The following is a 22,314-nucleotide window of genomic DNA, read 5'->3' as shown; positions in this document are numbered from 1 at the left end:
ACTAACCCACCTTTCTAATCCTTCCTGACCCAAATTACATTTAAGGTCAGTTTCATTATAAATTCCTCAAACACCCTGAGAAGAGTTGCAGTTTGGCATTGTGCTCTTGTACCCAAAACTCTGCAGAAACCCTGGACCCTTGTGGAGGTTTGTACATGGGTGACATAGAAACCTCCACAAACTGCTCAGTGCATATGGTGGCTGCACAATGCTTGTATTAGTCAAATAATTAAGAACTGGTTGCTCACAAAAATGCCAGAGCCTGGCTCTTTTTTTTTTTTTTTTTTCTTTTTTTTTTTTTTTTTTTTTTTTTTTTTTTTTTGCTGTGCTCCAGGGGTTCCTGCTTCTGGACATTCCCATGAATTAAACTGAGTGAGCTGGCAGGGAAGAAAGAGTCTCTGAATGTTGGCATGAAAAGCCCCCGCCACAAATTCAGCTGTCATTGTCCTTCTGCTTTGGAAATTTTAAGCCCTTCAATTAGGGAGAAATGACAATACCCAGAGTGGGATTCCTTTGCTCTTATTTTGGCATGTAGAGTTGAGATGTCTGGCTTTGGATGAACTAGTTGCCGTCAGCTCCCTTTGTTGCCAATGCAGAAAAATGGAGAACCAGAGTGTGATTCAATCTACAATAGTGTGTGAGAGAGGTCAGATGAATCATAGACTGTAAAGGAAGCTGAATCTGCATGGCCAGACATAAGATTCTACATTTTAGACGTCTAAATTTAAGTGGAATGAATTCTACTCCAGTGACTCAGGTGGTGGATCGTGCTGCAATGACAAACAGATCATGCTGAGTAATGAAGCTCTGATTTTGTGACTTACCTTCACCTGTGCCTCTTTTCCTTGCCTGTGTAAAGGTGCAGCACTGTCCTGTTGATTCATTTCTTGGCCCTCAGTGGCAGGACTATGCCAGGTAGCATCTAGCTGGGCACAGAGCATGTGCTTGTCTTCTGGGGCTGCAACCATGTGGCCTCACCTTGTGCCTCCAGCTTGCGAGATATTCTGTTCTCTAAGACAAGACATCTCTGAATTGATAAAAGTGCTGAAGCGTAAAGTCACAAGCAAAGTCTGAAGAGCTCAAGACTGCAGCACTGAGAGGTCAAGAGCGGGCTGAGAGCTCATGGTGGCTGGGAAAGCTGGGGAGAGAGCCTGGGATAAGGGCAAGGAGGAGAATTGGGAGGGGTAAACATGTGAACACAAGTAATTAAAGGCACAAGGTAACACGAGAAAATACTGGACTCATGAAAAGTGGGGTTGAAAGGTGGGCTTGGGACCACCATGTAATCCACCCTAACACAGGGGGGTCACATCTAGGTTCCTAAAATGAAGTAACAAAAGAGGTGATTTTGTTGGAGACTTTGCTGCTTGTTTCCTGATCCTTGAGTCTGTGTCCAGGGCTTCACATGGTTTATTGTGCAACTAACAGTGTTGCCTCCCTGTGAGCTGCAGCCATGGGGATTTTATTCTCACAGTGCATTACTAGAAGTCCTTTTAATGTTTTCCCTAGAATTCCCTGGCTAGGTTATCCCTAGAAATCACCAGCTGGGGAGCAGGATTAACAAGCAGTTGTGTCCTCCTTCCCTGAACCTCAAGGGCATGTCATTGACGCCACTCTGCTCCAAGGGCCCCGCTTCCCCAGTGGGAATCTGTTTCTTGTTCCCTGTGATATGTGGCAATCCTCTGCATTTGAAATAGATGTGCCAGACTGGGACAGGGAAAAGTGCCTTGAGCAGGGCAGATTGGAGAGAGCTGGCAGAGACCAGAGTCACAGGGTGTCTCTTGGGTGCATTTCTGCCTCTCTTGCTTCTTCTGACAGGGAGAGGAGGACACGGCTCAGGGCTGTGCTTCTCTGTCTGAGCCAAAGACACAGAGGAGCTGTGCTTGTGCCTCTGGGAATGTGTTCAGAGCAGGAACACGGTGCAGACAAGAGGACAGCAGAACTTGTCTAGGTGCTGCTACAGGTAACACTATCCAGGAGGGGAAGGTTGTTTGCAACAGGTATTAAATGTGCACAAATTCAGATGTAACCTGCTCAGTGAGGAGCCTCTGGCAGGATGGAGGGGACACTTTCTCCTATCCCAGGTTGCTCCAAGCCCCCTCCAACCCAGTCGTGGATCACTTCCAGGGATGGAGCATCCACAGCTTCTCTGGGCAACCTGTGCCAGGGCCTCACCACCCTTACTGTAAAGAATTCTTTCCTCATGTCTAATCTAAACCTGTTCTGTTTCAAATAACAGCCACTTAAATGGCCTCTCTAGTCACTGAGTCCTCTCCTGGCTTGTGCCAGTGCTATCTTCAGGCCCTTGAGACTCACCTGGAACTTCTTTGCCCATGGTCTGGGTCTGTCTGGCCTAGAAGTTGTGGAGTCAAGTAAGTTCAGCTGTTTGCCCCAAGTGCTCAGAGACAGGACCAGCTGGGCCAGAAGGATGTTACACTATATCCTGTTGTGAGGTTCTTAAAAAAACCCCAGGTTTTCTTCTTCCATAAAGCCTAAGAGACCCTGAATACTTTAATTCATGCTAGCTATTAGTACAGTGATAATTAAATAATGAATGCTCCAGAGGGAAGTGTTCAGTAGATACATGACCTTGCTGCTAGAAGTTGTCCCTTCCTTTCTGCTCATAATGCTGGTGTAGCTCCAATTAACCTTCAAACTGCTGAATAGATCCACATAATCCTGAAGAGATTTCCATGCTGATCTGGTGGAGACTTATGGGAAAGAGCAATGCCTTAAATTGCAGGCTGCTTGGGATGGGAAAAACTCCTTGCCATTTCCTCATTCTTTGTAGCTTTGAGTTACTGATTGTTTGATGTAAACACACGTTGGGTGGTGCATTAGGCTGTGGTGAGGCTGGAATTTTATCCTGAAATATGTATGTGGTGATAGGATCATTATTCATCCCTACATGCCATACCTGCTCCTGTGGGCACAACTTGTTTTGTTAGTGGGTGCTGAAGGCGTGGAGTAATGAAGAAGTTTGGATCCTGGAGGAATGGGTCAGCGTCCCATGAAGTGGTTTGTGGTACTCCACACCTGAAATGAACTCTGTTTTCAGGGTGCTGAGATGATGAGTGCATCAAGAAGTTAAACCCTTTTACCACAGAAGGACAAAGGTATGGAGGTCTGGGCTCTGTGTCCAGATGCTCTGCTGTGGGCTGGGTGATGTGTCTTTAAAAGGCACCAGGATCCTGGTCCAAATGTTCTTGTCTCACAGCAGTAAAGTTGAATTATTCCCGGCAGTGCTTTGCTGCCTAAGGGAGAGAAGGATCTGACCCACAGATAATCACCTTCACCTGAAAGTGTCAGCCCATGCAGAGGGGTTCAACTGGAAGGAGAACCCCTGACGGAGGCAGTGAGTTGAATGCAGGGATTTGGAGCCATTCATCCTGCACTCCCAAGTGTTTGTGTCTCTCCTCGGTTCCCACGCCTCTGCACTTCCTTGTTTAGCCCAGGCCCGGAAGCAAAACTGCTGAAATGCAAGGAGGAAAGTTATTCTCATGGTGTTTCCAGTCCAAACAGAACCAGGAGGGAGAGAGGAAATCTCATGAGAAAGCTTGACAGATTTTCAGCCTGGTCCCACTCAGGGCTGTGGAGTTCCTGGTGTTTCAACAGAGCCTGTGGGTCCAGAGGTCTCACCACATTTCCCTATGCCTGGAAGTCCCACAGCACCAGAAGGAGATGACAGCAGTGCTGATGTCCAGGGCCCTCCTGCAATCCCATGGATCTTAGCTTTCCTCTGATCCAGCCCAGATTCAGTGAGAAGTGGTGTGTTTGCTGCTTGTTCCCACCATGGACAAGGATGGTGAGGCTCTGGGTCACTTCTGCAAGTGGGAGATTTTTCTTCTGGAAATGAAGCTCCTCCTTTCCTCAACTCAGACAGGAAATCCAAGATAGAACCAGAGACTGATCTGGAAAGCAAGCCCAGTGCTCTGCAATAGCACCAGACTTCTGGGTGCCTTCTCAGATATCTCCACATTTCCCCATGTGAGATGCGTGGTCCATCAAGGGAAGAGGTGGGATGGAAGGGCTGTCCTGGAGCATCTCCTTTGAATGCAGAGTCCCAGAAATTGGCACCAATGCAGTCTCCTGACAGTGTGGAAGAGGATGTGAAGGAATAAGTTGGATATTGCATCCAGGCAGTGTCAGACATCATGCTAGGATGAGGGAAGAGCAAGAAGCACCTGCTTGTCCTTGGATGGTGCCTGTTGAAGCCGGGATGGTCAGCTCTGGGCATTGCTGTTTTACCCAGTGCCACCCTAATCCCTGTCTTTGCTCACATCCTTTGGATGCCTGGTCTTGTTTGCCTTGATTCCCTTCCCAGCTGTGGTCTGTGCTGGCTAATTGCAGACTGTGCTAAATCAAAAAGTGTTTCCCGTGTATTTGGCTGTAAATTTATCACTCCTTGCTGAATGATAGTGGCAATTAGGACTTTGCTCATCCCCAGCTTTTGTTCTGCAGTGCAGCCAATGCAGCAGCAATTAATCCCCCAGCAAACACAGCAGAGGTGAATTCAGCAGTGCTGGGGACAGAGATAATATTAGGATAATTTATAATTGTAAAGCCATGCCCAGAGCAGGAGAGACCTCTGGGACTTGCTTTGCTTTTCATTTCAGAGGGAAGGCTGATTGACTGACAGAGAGCTGGCATTACCTGGTTTATTTGTCCTGTTTGCATTGGACCACTTCCATCTTCTGGCAAGGAGGGACTGGCTTTGTGATGAATTTTATCTCACATAGGAGAGATGAGCAGTCTGAAGATGGTGTCAGCTGAGCAGTGAGAGAAATGCTCTCATTCTTCCCTGTTGTAACTGTGAGCAACTTGTCCCAAAATGGTAGAGAATCCCTATCCCCATTAGCAGGGATTCATGCTCACTACCTTGAGGATCCCTAAAGACCCCCAGGAGTGATGTTCTGACATTTCTTTGGTTGTATAAAGACCACAGAGAGCAGCTTTTAGTGGAGGTGCTTCAGTCAAGTGTGTTTTAAAGTCCCCTCAGGCCACCTGATGATGTCACATCATCAGGTACAAACAAGCTCCTACACAAAAACCCTGTGGCATGCTGCTGGGGGGGAAACAATTTTTCATTGAATTTGGATTTTCTCCTTACTTCTCAGCCCAGCCTTTGTGGGAATGTTCTCCTTTCCAGGAGGACAGAGGAGTGGTCTTGGCTGGGAGGTACTGAAGAAATCCTGAAGAAATCCTGAGTTCTCATTTCTCCAGCAAGGTGAACACAAGTTGTATGAGTGTGTGAATCCATTTCACGGGTGTTCTTTGGAACAGATAAGCATCACCAGCAATTTTTTAACCCACGGATGGAGACATTTAATCTCCACAACGTTATGAACCAGAGCCAAAGCTCTGCAGACCTATGGTGAAGCTGGTGATGTGTTGTGTACTTAGTGTTATTTTAGGGTCTAATGGACTAAGACGAGGAATGACACCCAAACATTCACTGAAGGCACCGGGAATGTGTAGCAATTATGTTTTGGAGGGGCTTTTCTCCCCTTAGTGACCTGCAACAGGGCTATTTCATGCTGAGGATCAGGGATGATGAGGCAGAGCAAGACTGTGTTTTCAGTACCTGTATGGTAAAATAGGAGAGTCAACAGGGTAGGAAACATAAAAAACAAGCAAAGGTAATTAAAGGACCATTTTACAAACACATGGCAGGTAATGAAGGAAATTAATATCAGCCATTAGGTCAAGAGAAAACTTTTGGATCAATCAAATTCTCTTTGTAGGAGTTGTTCTGAAAAGGAGAGATGCAGTAGCTGCCTTTCATCAGTAATCTAAAACAGCCGAAGCACAACTCAGATGCTTTTTTCTGAGAGGGAGGGTGAGGGCAAACATGGGTCTGCAAGGTGTTTCCAGAGGAGGATTATTCCATCTGCTGGACATGGTCAGGGGGAACTGAGACAGGCACTGGAGGATGAGATTGGGAAGGAGGGGGGCCCTCAGTTTGTGGAGTACCAGCCTTTCCAAAGTAGGGTGAGATTCAGCTGGGAGGTGCATGGCAGAATAAGGCAGGAGGAACATTCAGCTGCACAAAGACAGAATGAGGAGCAACCGGTTTGGGCAATGGGTTACAGGCACTGTGAGTCTGGAAATCCACCCTCTGGAGAGAGTAAAGAGCCTCCTGGGAGTGTAAACAAGCATATCACCTAGTAGTAAACTCAAAGTTTACTACTTAGAAGTGGGGCAAGGTATTTCTGGATCTAAATCTAGAATAGGGTGATAGAAAGATCTCAGAAATCTGCCTTAGGAGGAAAGGTTTAAAGAACTGGGTTTTTAGCTGAAGAGGAGAAGCACAATCTCCCTGGGTCACTGTGATGGTTTTTGTGATGTAAAAAGCCTGCTGTAAACCAAAAGGAAATGTCAATACTGTCTGTTGAATTTCTATTAAAAATGTATGCTGAATTCTCCTGACTTTAAATATAGCTCAGCTAATAGAAAAGGACATTCTTCTGGGAACTGGGATCACATACACTTAATTAATGATAATGAACACTGTGCAAAGATTTTGACTGCAAGGTATTCCAGCAATGCTTAATTCAGTCTGGACATCTGTAATTTCATAAAGTGCTTGCCAAACAGGGGTGGAGGGAAGGACTAATTATATATACTACAATAACTTCTATTCCTGACTACGCTCAATATAATATTCACTGTCAGAGGAAAGCTCTTGGAAAGTTTGCTCTTTTCTTTTATTAAATCTGTCTCTCTAGTGGCTTTCAAACAAGAACTGTATTATTAATTTTGAAATAGCATGTCCAGTAAATGAACTTTTATTTTTCTTTAGGTCTTTAATTCGGTCTGTTATGAATTAATTTGCAGTTCTGACTGGCTTGAGCAATATGAGGCAATGTTTTGGTAGGTAGGTTGTTTTCCTGCCTGTCTGTACCCCTGCAGATGTTGATAGATAAATCAGGGTGTGGAGTGTCTGTCCTCATCAAACAAGTGAAATGGTGAGGACAGGGAGCAGCTCTGCTGAGTACTTTGGGGAATGGTGAGTAATGCTTCTCTGTAGATACCTATCACAGAATCCCAGAATAGTTTGGGTCAGATGGTTCCTTAAAAATCATCTCATTCCAGCCCCCTCCCATGGGCAGGGACACCTTCCCCTATCCCAGGTTGCTCCAAGATCCATCCATTCTGGCCTTAGACACTTCCTGGGATGGGGCAGCCACAGCTTCTCTGGGCAAACCTGTTCTCACCACCCTCACAGTAAAGAATTTCTTCCTAATATCTAATCCAAACCTACTCACCTTCAGGTTAAAACCATTAAGCCATTATGAGTGCAAGGACTTCACCAAGGATGCAGCCAAAGCCACCAGGAGTATGAGATCATGTGAGATAAAGAAACATCCTTGACTGCTGTAAGGCTGTTTTCCCTAATGAAATGGACAGGAATGTGAAACGTGTACTGAACTGTGCACCTGCTGCCCAAATCCTGGTCAGGTGGTGTCAGCAGAGGAGACCCCCGTGGTGCCCAGTCTCCAGAGCTCATTGCCCTTCTGGGATGTGTTTGTAGGGGTGTGCAGCACCTGATCAAGGAGGAGCATCTTCAAGCTGTTGACCAAACCTTTGACAGCCTCACTGGACCTGTGGCATGTCATGGCTGCAAGTGGCGGCAGAGGCAGCAGAGTCACAAAATCACAGAGTCATAGAATAGTTTGGGCTGGAAGGGACCATTAAAGATCACGTAGTTCAAGCTCTTGTGCCATGGGAAGGGACACCTTCTCCTAGATTCCTTGGATGCTTGGACAGCTCTGCTGCCAGCCCATCAGGGAGAAGGCAGAACTCCACAAGGTGGCATTCCTCGGGTGGGTAAACTGCAGCAGATGAATGCTGTTTAGAAATCATTAACAAAAAAAAAAAAAAAAAAAAAATAATAAAAAAAAAAAAAAAAATCCAACTGAGTGTCAGCTTTCTGCCAGTGAGCTGTTGGATCCCATTTCTGAGTCTGTTCTCAGCTGCCACAGCCTGAGGCACACTGAGGTGTGCTTAGCCCTAGGAATGTGCAGAAAAATTACCTCTCTCAGGTGCTTTTCTCCCCCTTTGCTGGAGGACTTCACTTGCCGAGCTGCTCTGAGATAAAACAGCACAGGGAGAAGACTCCAGGCCCTCCTGCATCCCACATGGCCCGGCACAACAGCGCTGCTGTGCTCTGGCTTTTGTTTGCCAGTGGCGGCGGAGAGGAGCTGACAGAGCCTCGGCCACATCTGCCTCCTCCTCCTCCGCCCGTTCTCCATCTCCAGGAGCCGGGACTTCCTGTGGTTTGGCAGCAGTTCTGTAAACACGTTCCCCAAAGTGCCTCCCCCCGCCCGCCGCCGCCTCGCGCTCCTGCAAGAGAGGAAACACCGCAGCCGGGAATGTGGAGGGGATTTCCATGGCTTTAACGAGCTCGGCCTCTTCTCCCATCCCTGGGATCCCTCCAGCCCTCGGGGGGATCCTGCCCCCCTTGGCGCAGGGCTGGGGCGGTGCCCAGGGGGCAGCAGGGGCGGTCCCCGGCCTGGGGATGCTCAGCTGGCTCCCCCCCAGCCTTCCAGGCCCATTCCCAGGGTTTGGTTCCCCTCCTTTAGCAAGGGAACAGGAGGGAGAGGCAGTCCTGGGAGGAGAGGGCGTGTGAAGTGGCCCCTCAGCCAGGGGAGCGGGGTGCAGAGCTGCCCCACAGCACGGGGCTGTTCCCTGTCCCTCTGTGTCTCCTCTGGGGACCCGGTTCCTGGCCGTGGACCCGAGTGTGGCACAGAACTTGTACCTGGCACACAACTGTGCTCTCTTCTTGCTAAATTAGGGATGTATCGCACTGGGGACTTGTCTCCAAACCCTTCAGTCCCCACAAGGCTGCCCAGACACGGGCAGTGCCGGCTGGCGTGGGGCAGGGACACTACAGAGTTAAACATCTGCATCCTGGGCCATCTCCTGAGTCCAAAGACCCACCCCTGTCCTGAGAGGATGCTGCTCCTACCCCAAAGACCCGCCCCTGTCCTGAGAGGATGCTGCTCCTACCCCAAAGACCCGCCCCTGTCCCGAAAGGATGCTGCTCCTATCCCAAAGACCCGCCCCTGTCCCGAAAGGATGCTGCTCCTATCCCAAAGACCCGCCCCTGTCCTGAGAGGATGCTGCTCCTATCCCAAAGACCCGCCCCTGTCCCGAAAGGATGCTGCTCCTATCCCAAAGACCCGCCCCTGTCCTGAGAGGATGCTGCTCCTATCCCAAAGACCCGCCCCTGTCCTGAGAGGATGCTGCTCCTATCCCAAAGACCCGCCCCTGTCCCGAAAGGATGCTGCTCCTACCCCAAAGACCCGCCCCTGTCCCGAAAGGATGCTGCTCCTATCCCAAAGACCCACCCCTGTCCTGAGAGGATGCTGCTCCTATCCCACCTCTTCCAGGCTCAGGTATCAGGTCCAGGCTGTGGGCGTTTCTTCTGGCACTCCCCGGTGTGACATCCTGAGATCCCCCAGCTGGAGTCACCAGTCCTGGGGTGAGGGGGGGACTAGGCTGTCACTTTCCCCATGTGGGGACCAGGAGAGGGGGACAGGCGGTAAATGCAGTGCATGGGTGACATCTAATGTCTTATTGGGGTAACACATGCTGGGCTTTCCAAGTCATCCTGCTAATTGTAGGGGTTTGGAGCGAACAGGACCATCAGGCCCATCTAAAGGGGCACCTTCTTTCCCAGGGGTTTGGAAGTTTAAGCCCTCCCAACTTCAAAGCATTTTGGGAAGCTTAAAAGGGACTTGAAAGGCTTTATACTTAAAATGTTAATCTATAAATGACTTTGTACTTGGAAAGCTGAGGCTGTACTTTGAAATAAAACGTTTTGGAGTCTTATAAGGGAAATTGCAAGATTGAAGATAGTTTACTTGATTATATCCACTTTTTAGACGCTGAGATTCGAGTTTTTGCCTTGATTTGTGAGGGTATGTACATGAATGCACATATACATATATAAATATTGAACTTGAGAAACTGTTGCCAGAGAGGAAAGAACTGTGAAAGGGGATTCCTTCACACTTTTCCTGAGGGAATAGCTCCTTGTCTTTACTGCTACCACCTTGGACTATGTCCAGGCCTAGGACTGCTCCCATCTCGCTGTAATGTCTTCACAGACAGACAGCAATTCGCAAATCTATTTCCCTTCAATTGTTTAATTGGGGGATGCAATTAAATTTGAGCTTAGGTTCCCAGCCTGCCCTTGGCCTTAGTGTGGCTATTCCTTTTTTAAACCTGAAAAAGCCTTTTATCAGTCTACAGGCTCCAGTGGTGCCGTGGCCATGGGGGATGCCCACCTCTGGAGCATCCTTCGGGAAGGTCCCTGCAGAGGGTGGATCTCTTCAGATTGCAAACAGCAGCATGTTCTGGGCCCTGCTCTGATTTCATAGCATCAGAACAGTTTGGGCTGGAAGGGACATTAAAGATCATTTAGTTACAATCCCCCTACCATGGGATCAACAATTTTCTTGTTGATATTGACCCAGCAGCCTTTCCTGTTGTGAAAACGGAGGATTACAGAGAAGCTGTTGCTCTCCCAGCCAGAGAAATGTTTATTTGGACACATCACAGCTTGGAGCCTCTATTTTGTAAGCTCCTCATGAAAGGCCTGTCAGCACCAGAAGTTCCACAGATGAATTTGGTGTCCCTATCTCTGATTCTTCCACAAACCATTCCCAGTTTTTTGGCCAGATTTTTGACCATAAGGTACAGGAAATGCCTTGACTCTTGCTCCTTAGGTTTTCTTCCTTCTCTTTCCTTGCTTTGAAAAGCAGTTGCTTTCCCCCTTCCTTCCTGCCCCTGCCTGGCCCCATTCCAGCCTCCTGCTCCCAGGGCACAGCTCCAGGTGCTGCACCAGAGTCACCACAATGCTGGTGCGACCACGTTGGATTTGCAGGGCAAATCAAAGGGTGAATGGGGATGTACAGCTCAACCCAGGCACTTCGTCAGCCTGGAATAGCAGGAATAACTTTTCTTTGCCTTTTCCCCAGCATGCCACGTTGTGAGGGAGGCTGGAGCCTTCACTTTCCCAGAGGCTGTTGCAGAGCTAAATTAATTTGTTAATGTTTATATTTTCAGAACCTACTGCAGCGCCTTGAGGAGTCACTTACAGCCCCATCAGTGGTTCATCGATGCCGTGGCTCATCGAGTCCGGGAAAACAAGCACCACTAGGACCAAAGCAAACCCCAACTGCTCCTCTCCTGCGTAATGATAATAATTAGTGCTGGCTGGCACTTGGCAAGCATTAGTTCATTACTCCTCAGGGAGGAGAGTTGCTATTTTTAGCGTGTTTTACACCGAGAGAAACTGAGGCAGATGGAGGGAGGGAGAAGGGGACAGAGGGCAGCACTGTGGCTGCAGCCCTGGACATGCCCAAAGCTGCTCCCTTTGCCCCTCAGTCCACTGAGACACGTTCAACTTGCACAATCCAGTCACGTAATTCCTAATGCCACAAGGTTTGTTTGGATTGGAAACAGCATTTTTTTTTTTAATTTCAAAATGGGCCATTTGCCTCAACCCACCAAACAAAACTCTTTTTTTTTTTTTTTTTTTTTTTTTTTTTTTTTTTTTTTTTTTTTTTTTTTTCTCCAAACTGGCCATTTTTGGAAAATGAAAATCAAGGGTATTTTTGGCTTTCCCATTGCTGCTCTCTTATTCCATCTTTTCAAGGCAGAACTGAATAAATTGAGAGAAGGACACAACTAAAAATGCCCAAGTGCACATACACAAGAAGAGATCTATAAATGTTTCATGTGCAGAAGGTCATTGGGATGCAAACCCCTGTTCTTGTGAAGCCCACAGACTGAAATCAGCTATAAAGTTGCTTCCCTGATGGCTTTTGCAGCTTCAATATTTTGAAAGACAAGGTTTTTTTTTTTTTTTTTTTTTTTTTTTTTTTTTTTTTTTTTTTTTTTTTTTTTCCAAGCCAGTCATTTATTGCTTCTTATCTGGGTTTATTCATTCAGTTTTTACTGCCCCATAAAGTACCTTAGATGTTGGAAGGGAAGGATGTCTGGTAGATTTGTCTAGGTAAGTGCAAAAATTAGAAATATTCCTGCTTTGTAAAAATGCCAAGCACAATGCTGTTGCGTAATTTTACTGTTAGTTTTGCAATAGATGAGTTTTTTTTCTGATATATCCAACTCCTAGGACCCCCTAACCCATTATATTCTCAGGCTTCGTGATCAAAAGTAAGTTCTAGCTGAGGAATACAAGCTGAAAATACAGCAGAAAGCCAAGGGTGAGACATCAAGGTTGTTGCTGCTGCTGTTTTTGTTATTATTATTCATAAACGTCAGATTCTTTTGTGGTTTCAAGTGGGGCATGTGGGTTTTAAGGCCTGACTCAGGATTTTTCAGTGTCTGGGGCTGACTGGAATGCCAGTCACCACAGTGGGAGCAGTCAGCATAACCAAGCACAGGTTTTAGCTTCCATCAGTTCATTTCTTTCTTGGCCCACAGTTGATAAATATGACATTGCTGATATTAATAAAACATGTAAATCCTAGGGTTCATATAAATCTGAAAATTTTTCACTGACATGAGTTTGTTTATGAACAGGCAGCCTTAAATAGGGCTGCTACTTATTTCCAAAAGTATGAAAGATTTTCTATAAAATTAGTTTTTCAGTTAATTAATTCTGAATTTCTTGTATGTGAAATTCTTGTATGTGCTACACCCCCATCAGATAAATATACCTGGGATTCTGTGTACACATCTGTCTTTCTGCTCTCCTTTCTGTGGTCTTCATGTCTCTGGTGCACAAATGTCTGCCAAAATCCTGTAATCAAAAATCTGCCTCCAAGGAGGAAATGCTTGGCCAGGCAGGGAGAGAGTGGTTTCATTTTCCTTGTGCGTGACCCATCTCTTTTCAAACCTGAACATCTTCATGGTACAGCCCCAAATCATGACTTTAGTCCTGAATCCTCTGAGTTGACATCATGGGGGGTTTGGAAGGTCCTGTTTGTGCTGGTAAATCCCAGGGAAAACAAGGAAGATGCAGAGCCATCCCACTGGAGAGCAGGCACACCCCTGGCTCCTCAAGAGATGGTGCTTCTCCGGCCTTGAAAACATTCTGTGTCTTGCTCCTTCTCCTTCCTCACCCATTCAAACTTCTTGCTGGAGTTTGGGTCATTTTCCCAGCTTATCCTGAGTGCTTTGGTATCTGCTTGTCCAGGGCTCTGCTGGGAAGAGGCCACAGCTCATGACTGTGATGTGATGACTCCTGTCTGCCTTCATCCTCAGTCAACACCACCACTGTACCTCTCTGGGGTGCTAGCAGTCCTCCCTGGACACTCCTCCCTCTGTGCCTTCCCAGACCTTTGCTCCTTGCTGATGCCAGTTTTTAGGAGTGTGGTCCTGTTGGGGACAGCCACTTTTCATCTGCTGAGCAGGAGGGTTGGGAGAAGCTGCTGCTGGGATGCTCTGCGGTGGATGAACACTTGGGAAGATCTGCTGTCTGAATCTTTTCCTGCTGCCAGGGCTGAGCTGCAGGGTTGATGGGGGGGAAAAAAAAAATCACTTTTCTGCCTAAATGTTTTCTTGTTCAGGTTCTTGTTCAGAGGTTGCAGGTTTCCAAGCTGTTGTTGTCTGTGCAGACAAGTGTATTTACATGGGCAGGTAGTGATAGAACAAGGGGGAATGGTTTTAGACTGAAAGAGGAAAGATTTAGATTAGATGTCAGGAAGAAATTCTTCCCTGTGAGGGTGGTGAGGCACTGGCACAGGCTGCCCAGAGAAGCTGTGGCTGCCCCATCCCTGGAAGTGTCCAAGGCCAGATTGGAAAGGGCTTGGAACACCCTGGGATAGTGGAAGGCGTCCCTGTCCAAGGGGATGGGTTGGAATGAGATGATGTTTGAAGGTCCCTTCCAATCTATACCATTCTTTGATTCCATGACATTCCATAAGTAGTTTAACCATTTGAGTGCTGTTGTTCAGACCTTCTGCACTGGGATGTCTTTACCCCTGCCCTCTCCACTAGAAAGCCTCCAGACTAGGCTGATCTTCCCAAGGATAAATTATGGTCCAAGAAAATTAATTTTTTCTCAGGAAATCTCTTTCAGGGATTGTTTTAATCTTGCAGAAGATAATTGCAGCTCCATAAAGGAGATGATCTGGAACTAAACACCCCACTGAGAAGAGGGTTTGGTCTGTCAGACAAGGGATGGCAGGTGGTTCTGACTCCTCTCCAATAAAAAAAGGTCTCATTAGAGAGCCTGTGCTGGAGGGAGGAATGAATTGGCATAATGCAGCTATTGGCTTACCAGGTTTCTTTAAACTCATTTCCTTCCAACCCATAATCAGAGAGAGGCTAAACCAGTATTTTTTGAGATGTTATTTTGCAAAGTTATTCTGCAATTTAGTATTTGTTTATTTTTCTCCTCCACTGTCCCAGAGACAGCAATCTGGTCTAGTGGAAGGTGTCCCTGCCCATGACAGAAGAGATGGAATGAGATGACCTTTAAGGTCCTTTCCAACACAAACCTCTCTGATTCTGTAAATAATAACTAAAATAATGGCTTTTCTTACTGCAAAAGAAGCCTGCTTCTATCTCTGTTCAGATGGAATGGCTTTTGTTGCTTTTTTTTTATTTTTTACACATAAATTTGGGTGTAGAGATAATCCTCAGACACAATCTGTTCAATTCTTCCTTGAATATTTCTTAGTTTTTATCAATATGTTTCTCACAAGCCACTGAATGTAAATCAGAATTCTCCCGAACACTTGTTTTTTGTTACCTCCAAGAAATAAGAAACAATCCCTTGATATGGAAATCCAGGTATCTTGCTAGAGATAAGGACAACTCTCAAAGAAATAATTTCCTTATTTATTTTAGGTGAAAAATAAGACTGACAGAAGGAAAAAAAAAAAGGAAAAAACTCCCAAATGTATAGGACAGACAGAGTTTGGGCTATAAAATGAGGATGCCAGTACTTAATTTAAAGTCTCATTTATGCCCTAGTGGGTCTGCAAGATGTTTTTTGTCTCCACAGCCCTATTTCAGAGGTGCAGTGGGGGTTTGCAGGTTATGGCTGTAGAGTTGTGGGTCAGGCAGACCGAGGCTGTGTTCACGTGTAGGTGAAACCGCAGCCTGGAGCTGTTCCCAGAGCAGGTTCAGGGATCCAGCAATTCCAGCTGATGTGTTTTGGAAGGGGGACAAACTTTTGCAGGCAGGCCCTGGCCCCATGCCCGGGCTGGGTGGACGTCAGCAGCTTTGGTTCAGGGAGGAAGGTCGTGTGAAACTGCTCTGCCCACCCTGGCTGCTGTCTGCGGCCAAACCCAGGAGCTGGAGCCGAGGGCAGAGCTTCACCCGAGCCGTGCCCGGGATTTACATCCTCCCCTGGGAGCCTGATCCCTGCAGGGAGAGCTGCTGATGCCTGGGGAGTGTGAGCTCCCACCCCACAGAGCACGGGCAGACCTGGCTGTTGTGGTTTGAAAGCAAAACGAGTGAGAGGCTCCAAGTCAGAAATACGATTTAATAAGAAGAAAGGTAAAAAGGTAAAATAAAATAAAATAAATGCAATAATACAAAACACCACTGACAGAGTCAGAACACACCCTGAGCAGGGTGGGGGGAGCAGTCCAGGTGAGGGGCTCTTCCTGAAGCAGTGATCCCACAGAAAGGTCTGGGAGCTCTGCTCCTCTGGGAATCCAGTGGCTCAGGGCTGCTTGTCCTGTCCCAAATCCCAGATTCTCTCCAGGTGGGAATGCTTGGCTCCTCCCCCTGGGCATTGGGAGCATCTCCCAATGGGATGAGGAGTCGTGCAGTGGCTCCTTGATGGCCCATTAAACAGAGAGAGCTCCTGGAGGGAGTTCCCTGTGAGTCCTGGGCAAGGCATTGATGGGCCATGAGCAGAAGAGCCCAAAGGAGGGGCCTGGGAAAACACTGCCCCACCTGGTTTAACAGCTCATGGGGATGGGGATGGAATAAATACTTGTGTACATCCTACACTATAACCCAGGACAGTGTTTTAGGGGATATCCTTTGCTGAGCATCTCTCTGGGGCATGGGGGCTCTCAGGGTGGTCCTTCCCTGGGAGGATCTTTTCCTCTCCGGTTTCACAGTACTGTGTGGGTGCCTGCTGGTTTGATTTCCATTTTCACCTGTTTTCCAGTAGGTTTCACTGCTGACCCAGCAGGCCCAGCCTCCTTATGCTCTTTTGGCAGGTGTTGGTGGTCATAGTTCACAGTATTTAAGGGATGGAGAAAGGCACAGTAGCTGTAGGATGGATTTGTTGAGTAGCATACAAGGGAGGCTTGACAAAGTTTCTCTGTGCTTACTGAAGCTTACTGGATATTTCAAGAGAAGAAATATGCCATTCATCATCCTTTGGTGAATTCTGGTTACCCAGCAGTGCACATTCTTGCCTTTTTCTGAGATGAAGCTGAAAAAATATCATCTCTTTCCCCCATGATAGCTATTTTTCTTTTTTATTAACTCACTACTGCCAGTTTATTGCCCAGTAAGAGGGAGAGTACTCTCCTTTTCTTCTTTTAATCAGCCAAATCAACTTTCTTTGCCAAATAAACCTTTGCAGTGAAATCACAAACTACCTTTGATATAGATTTCCACACCCAAAAGCTTATCTGTGACCCAATAAAAACCATACAAATGTTTAGTCAGTGTGATTGTTGTTTTTGCCATGTAAGGGAAGATGTTTGGCATCTCTTTTTGGGTGATAAAGAGTGGGAGACACCCAGATCAACCCCTCAAAATTTGAGGTTGATCTAACTCTAGATTTCAGGCATCTCCGTCCCTTCCTGGGTTGTTTTTCTGCAGTCAACAGAGCTTGGGCAAATCTCAGTGTCAGGCTGGCAGGATGGAGATGTCAAACTCTGGGAGCTGGACCTCAGGTCTTGGAGACCAGTGTGAGCAGTGGGGAGTCAGCTCTGGGGGCTGGTGGGTGACCCATCCCACTGCTTGGCATCAGTGAGCCACCCACAGTCAGGAATTCCCCTTCTACCTCTTCTCTCTGGTCCTCACCTCCTCCAGAAAAAAAAAAAATTGCCACATTTCAGCAGATTCTTGTGGATGAGTGCTGGAGTTGTGGGGTCATCTCTGAAAATTGAGCTTTTATAGATGGCTTTTTTGTTTTTTTTGGCTCAGATCTCTGGGCTCTGTCCCTTCCTTGAGCTTTTTGATGAAAGATTCTTAACTGTTTTTCTTCTTTTTATTGGAAGTGTACTACATACCATAAGTTTCTGGGCCATGAGGGATTCGCAGGCAGGCAGAAAAGCTGCCAGCCACAAGCCCCTCCAGCTCCTGCCCCTCTGAGCTTCCAGCAGTCCCTTTCCTTGCCACTATTTCCCTCTGTATATGATGGAGATAAGATGATTTTATTTTCCTGGTAATTTTTTACCTGTCGTTAAAGTGGATTTTGGCATCACTACAGCCATAGAACAATAATTTTTCACTTATGTTATAAGACAAAATGATTTCCAGAGGGAGGGGTTAATTCACGTGCCAGTACACTGGAAAAACTTCTTCCTGCCAGGAACTGTTTTTTTTTCCCAAGACAAAGAAATTCAACAATACCAGACCTTTGATTTCAAGTTGTTTTTCTTTCATGCTATCATCCAGCATTCCCTCAAGTTCACCTTAACCTGCAGCATAACCTGGCCATGACCTGGTTGTCACGTCTCTGGTGCCCATTTGATGCTGACTGTGCAAATCACGTGTTCTTCTTTTCTAAGATAGAAGAGAAATATGATTTTTATGCTCTGACTCTTCTCCCACTGTGCTGGGAGGCCATGCTGGGTATCCTGAACTGCTCTGTGAAGCAAGGGAGTGAGAGCAATTACTTCAGCCATATGTTTGGGACCTGCTCACCCTTCTGAATCCCAGAGGTAGTTTCCAAACTCTTCCCCTTTAGGGTCCTGAGTCTCTATCCCTTGCTCTGCAGTTATTTCTGTCATATCAGAGCTCTGAATGCTGCCAAGGATCAGAAGAATGGTGGTCGAATCATATTTTTTTTTGCTGGTGAAAATATAGTAGAGGATTTGTTTTAATTTTTAAGTGAAGGTACCCAGGTTCCTTGGGTAGTCTTTCTCCTTAAATTCTAGAGGCAGGGTTGAAGAGGAAATGGAATATTGACTGACAAACCAGCTTATTGCCATTTCTTTCTGTGCTTTGTGAATTAATATCTTCAGTTTGCTCTGTAAGAACCAAATCAGCCTCATCCTCTGTGTGATCAGTTCCTCAAAACCTTCCCTAAAGTATTTTTCCATAGTTCTTTAACAAGTGAGTAGTGTTTAATTTAGGCTGTGAAATATTTTTCAGCCCAGTCAGCCCCAGACTGAACATCAGATCATATCAGTACAGAAGTTCAAACCACTTCTTAATCCTGCTTAATTCTTCATGCACCTTAGGATTTATTTAGCCTTCACAGAGGCTTGGCTTTCCCAGACACAGGAATTCCCTGTTACAGCAATGGCCCAGATCCCTGTGTCCTTGTCCTCCTTGTAAGAGTGAGCAGAATTACGCTTAATGGTTCTTTTGACATTCAGGAATTTTACAAATATGTTTTAGGCAGCTGCAGCAGACACAGGGAGGTGGGGCCAGACAGGTGCTAAGTTAGGCACAAACACAGCAATGATAGGAGGAAACAGGAAATGGCCATGAGGAGATGAGTGAGGCTGGGAAATGATATTTTAAATTATCTTGAAACTTTTGTACCACCCCTCTTCCTCCTCACTGCAGGGTGGGGGATGGATGTAAAAGGAAGGTCATAAAAGACACCTTCAAACTTGTATTTTACACTCAAATTGCTTTAGTCAGTGTGAACACCAGAGAATCCATGGACAAAGGTTTCACCTCAGGACAAGAGACAGAAACTGTCTGAGATACTGGAACAATTAAGGAAAGTCTTTATTCTGCAAAACTGAAATAAAATCTGACATCATAGTTTCCTCTGACTCTAGCACAGTGATGCAAGTCTATCTTCAAATAAATATATTATTTCCTGCTTTAACCTTGTCAAGTGATGAAGCTAGTTCATATTTTATGCCGTATCTCAGGGTCTGGGAATCCTTTGAGCAGGGCTCTAGTGCCTTATTAGTTCTCTGCTAAGTGACAGCATTGCTTTGTGGTGTGAAAAGGGTGCCAACACTGGTGTTCACACGAGCTCTGTAGAAGGGCTTGATGTGTCAAGAAATGTCCTTAGATAATTTGCACTAGTTGAGAAAACTCCATTTACTCCTGGGAGAGTCTCATGTCTGTCAGTAGTTTCTAGGTTTATAGGTGTCACTCTTTTTCAGGTGTTCAGGATGAGGCGTCATCTACACCTCAGCATATTCCACAAAAAATTGAGTTTGATTTGATCTTTGTAGGTCCTTTCCAACACAATCATCCCTGGGACTGCTCAAGTCCAGTTTGGATGGGGCATGGAGCAGCCTGGGCTGGTGAAATGTGTCTTCTCCAGGAGCACAGGTCTTCTGTCCACTCCATGTTAGCATGTAGCTGCATTGAGTCTGTGAGGAATCTCAAAGGGGTCCCACTTCTGTCCCATTAAAGCCAGTGCTGCCTGCTCAATTATACACCCACAACATTATTCAGAACACGTGGCACCCTTCAAAACACGATATTAGAGCCCTGCTTCATCATTTCATGAAGATTCATTTTCAGAGGGTTATAGGAACTCTGTTTAAATTAAAAATCACATCCACTTTTTATGCCTGAGGATTCATAATAAGAACAATGAGAGCTCCCAGGCACAAATAAAGAAGCGAGTGAATTTCTCATAATGAAATTACCACTGAGGTGGTTATTGACTAGATTTTGTTTTTTCCCTGATCATTGATGAAATGAATGAAAATTGGAAAGCTCCTAAATATATGTTGGAGATTTGAAGAGTTGAAACCCTTGATTGTCATGTAATAAGTGTAATAATATTTTAAATATTAATAATTTTGAATTGTAATGTAACAGTAAGGAGCCACCTCCGTGGTCCCCCTGGGGGGGGGCAGTGGGGGGGGCTGCTTGGTCGCTGGAGGCCGCCTGCAGCCCCTCCCTTTGACGCCGGAGCGGGCTGCCTGCCGTCGGGAAAGCCTGCACCCCCCACAGACACCAGAGCGGGCTGCCCGCCGTCGGGAAAGCCTGCACCCCCTACAGACACTGGAGCGGGCTGCCCGCTGTCAGGGAGAGCCTGCACCCCCTACAGACACTGGAGCGGGCTGCCCGCTGTCAGGGAGAGCCTGCACCCCCTACAGACACTGGAGCGGGCTGCCCGCTGTCAGGGAGAGCCTGCACCCCCTACAGACACCGGAGCGGGCTGCCCGCCGTCAGAGGAGCCTGCACTCCCCCAGACACCGGAGCGGGCTGCCTGCCGTCAGAGGAGCCTGCACCCCCTACAGACACTGGAGCGAGCTGCCTGCCGTCAGAGGAGCCTGCACCCCCTATAGACACTGGAGCGAGCCGCCCCGCCCCGACCCCCGCTCACCGCCACCGTTCCGGTGTGGCATGGCCGATGGGGGCGGCCTGCTGCTGCTCCCAGCCCGCGCGGCCATCCCAGACCCCCGCCGTTGCCGCCGAAGCCATGCCGTGTGCCCCCGCAGCCGCACCGACTCCTGGCCTGGCCCGCTCCAAAAAAACCCGCTCCCAGAGCCACGGCAAATCGCCGCCGAGGCGCCGCCGCTGGCGCGCTCCCCCCATCAAAACTGCGAGACCCCCGAGGCGCCCGCTCCCCGTGCGGCGCAGCCATCTCGCTGCTGCCGATTGCGAAATAACCCCGGCCCGCCATGAGCTGCAGCGCCGATTGCGAAATAGCATCCCCCCCGGGGCAACCCCGTAGTACATGTAAATTAAGAATCCCAATGCACTCTGGGACCCTTTTTAACACCAAAAAAAACCCTATAAAGATAAATCCATGTAAGATTTAGACCCACAAAAAACAGTACTAAACCGTGTATACCCTAGAGTATTAATAGACAGTTTTTTGTAACTCGCTGTAACCTAAAAATACCCAAAAAAAGGTGAGACCCCAAGGCAAACAAACAGAAATCAGAACTCCTTGGAGACCCCCGGCGAGGAAAGAGTTCTCCAGCTCTGCAGGAACTTCCGGCTGCAAAGCTGACCAAGACCCTCCTCCTCAAGGGTGAACCCAGCTACAAGGTCCCTCGAGCCACCCTTGTAAGAGCTGATTAATAAAGGCATTTTAAGGAGAAAACTATTATCTCTGCCCATTTTTAACAATTAATGTTGTTCTGGTTCTCTGGATGGCTTATTGGCAAGGAGCAGAGTGAGCATCCCATTCAGCAAACACAGGCGAAAGGCAATCTAAATGTAAAATTAGTTAAGTGCTCTGGTGCTATTTAATGCACTATTGCAAGCTTAAAATGTCAGGTAGGAATTTTGCTTAGATAAAAGCAAAACTGACCCAAAAGGATGGGTTTTTTTACCAGCATTATACCTCATGAGATCATTTACATTGACACTGGGTATGATTTCTTTTTGGAAGCATTTTATATTTTTTTTTTTTTTTTTTTTTTTTTTTTTGCTAGTACAAATTACAGCACAGAGGTGGGATTCATTTGCCAAATTAAGATGCCCAATGCTATCTGACATGCCTGGTAGCATCCAAAACTCTCCATGGGCAAGACAGGAGCCCAGAACTTATGAGTGACCGACCTTTTCCCAGATCAATAGCTCAAAGGCACCTGTGTTAGAGTGAATCTTTCTCCAGCTGACTCTGCTCAGCACAGACAGGACTTGATTTTCTGGACTTCTAGGGCAATTTCACATGGCCCATGATACCCAAACTGTGTGGGAGTGGCAGAGGGACAGTGAAGATCTCTGTTCTAAGCATCTGAATGCTGCCTGTGGTCTGCCTTGATTTTAATGGGAGATCACACACTATCACATATGGATATCCTAAATCCTGAGTGCTGCCTATGATGTCAGCCTGGGGAGGCTCAAATCCAGCCTGTGTTTGATAGATCCTCATCCAAAACCATGTGCAGTCATCAAAGGTCTGCTCATGTGGCTGATTCAGCACATGGGTGGGTGGGTCCAACCCTAAACCCCGTTCTCATCACTCAAGTGAATGCTGGAATACAAATGACATGGGCTGAGGAGGGTGTGAGGGAAAAATGCAGCCTGTGGGGGGGTACTTGAGCTTGGATTTCTGGAATGTGTCTGCTTTGTTTGGGCTATAGACAGTCTGACAACCACCAATGTAGACTTGCCTGGATCATGTTGTCAGGGATGGAGTGAGGCACTTAAACAGGCTTTAACCTCTCTCAGTTCCATTATTGGATAAATCTGCAGCAGAACTGGAGTTTGTAACTGGGACTGGATGGGAGACTGAAGGGAGAATTTTTT

Source organism: Zosterops lateralis, assembly GCF_965231275.1.
Source record: "Zosterops lateralis genome assembly, chromosome: 1".
Classification (NCBI taxonomy): domain Eukaryota; kingdom Metazoa; phylum Chordata; class Aves; order Passeriformes; family Zosteropidae; genus Zosterops; species Zosterops lateralis.
The sequence above is the reverse complement of the archived record's forward strand: the minus strand, read 5'-3'. Positions refer to the sequence as shown.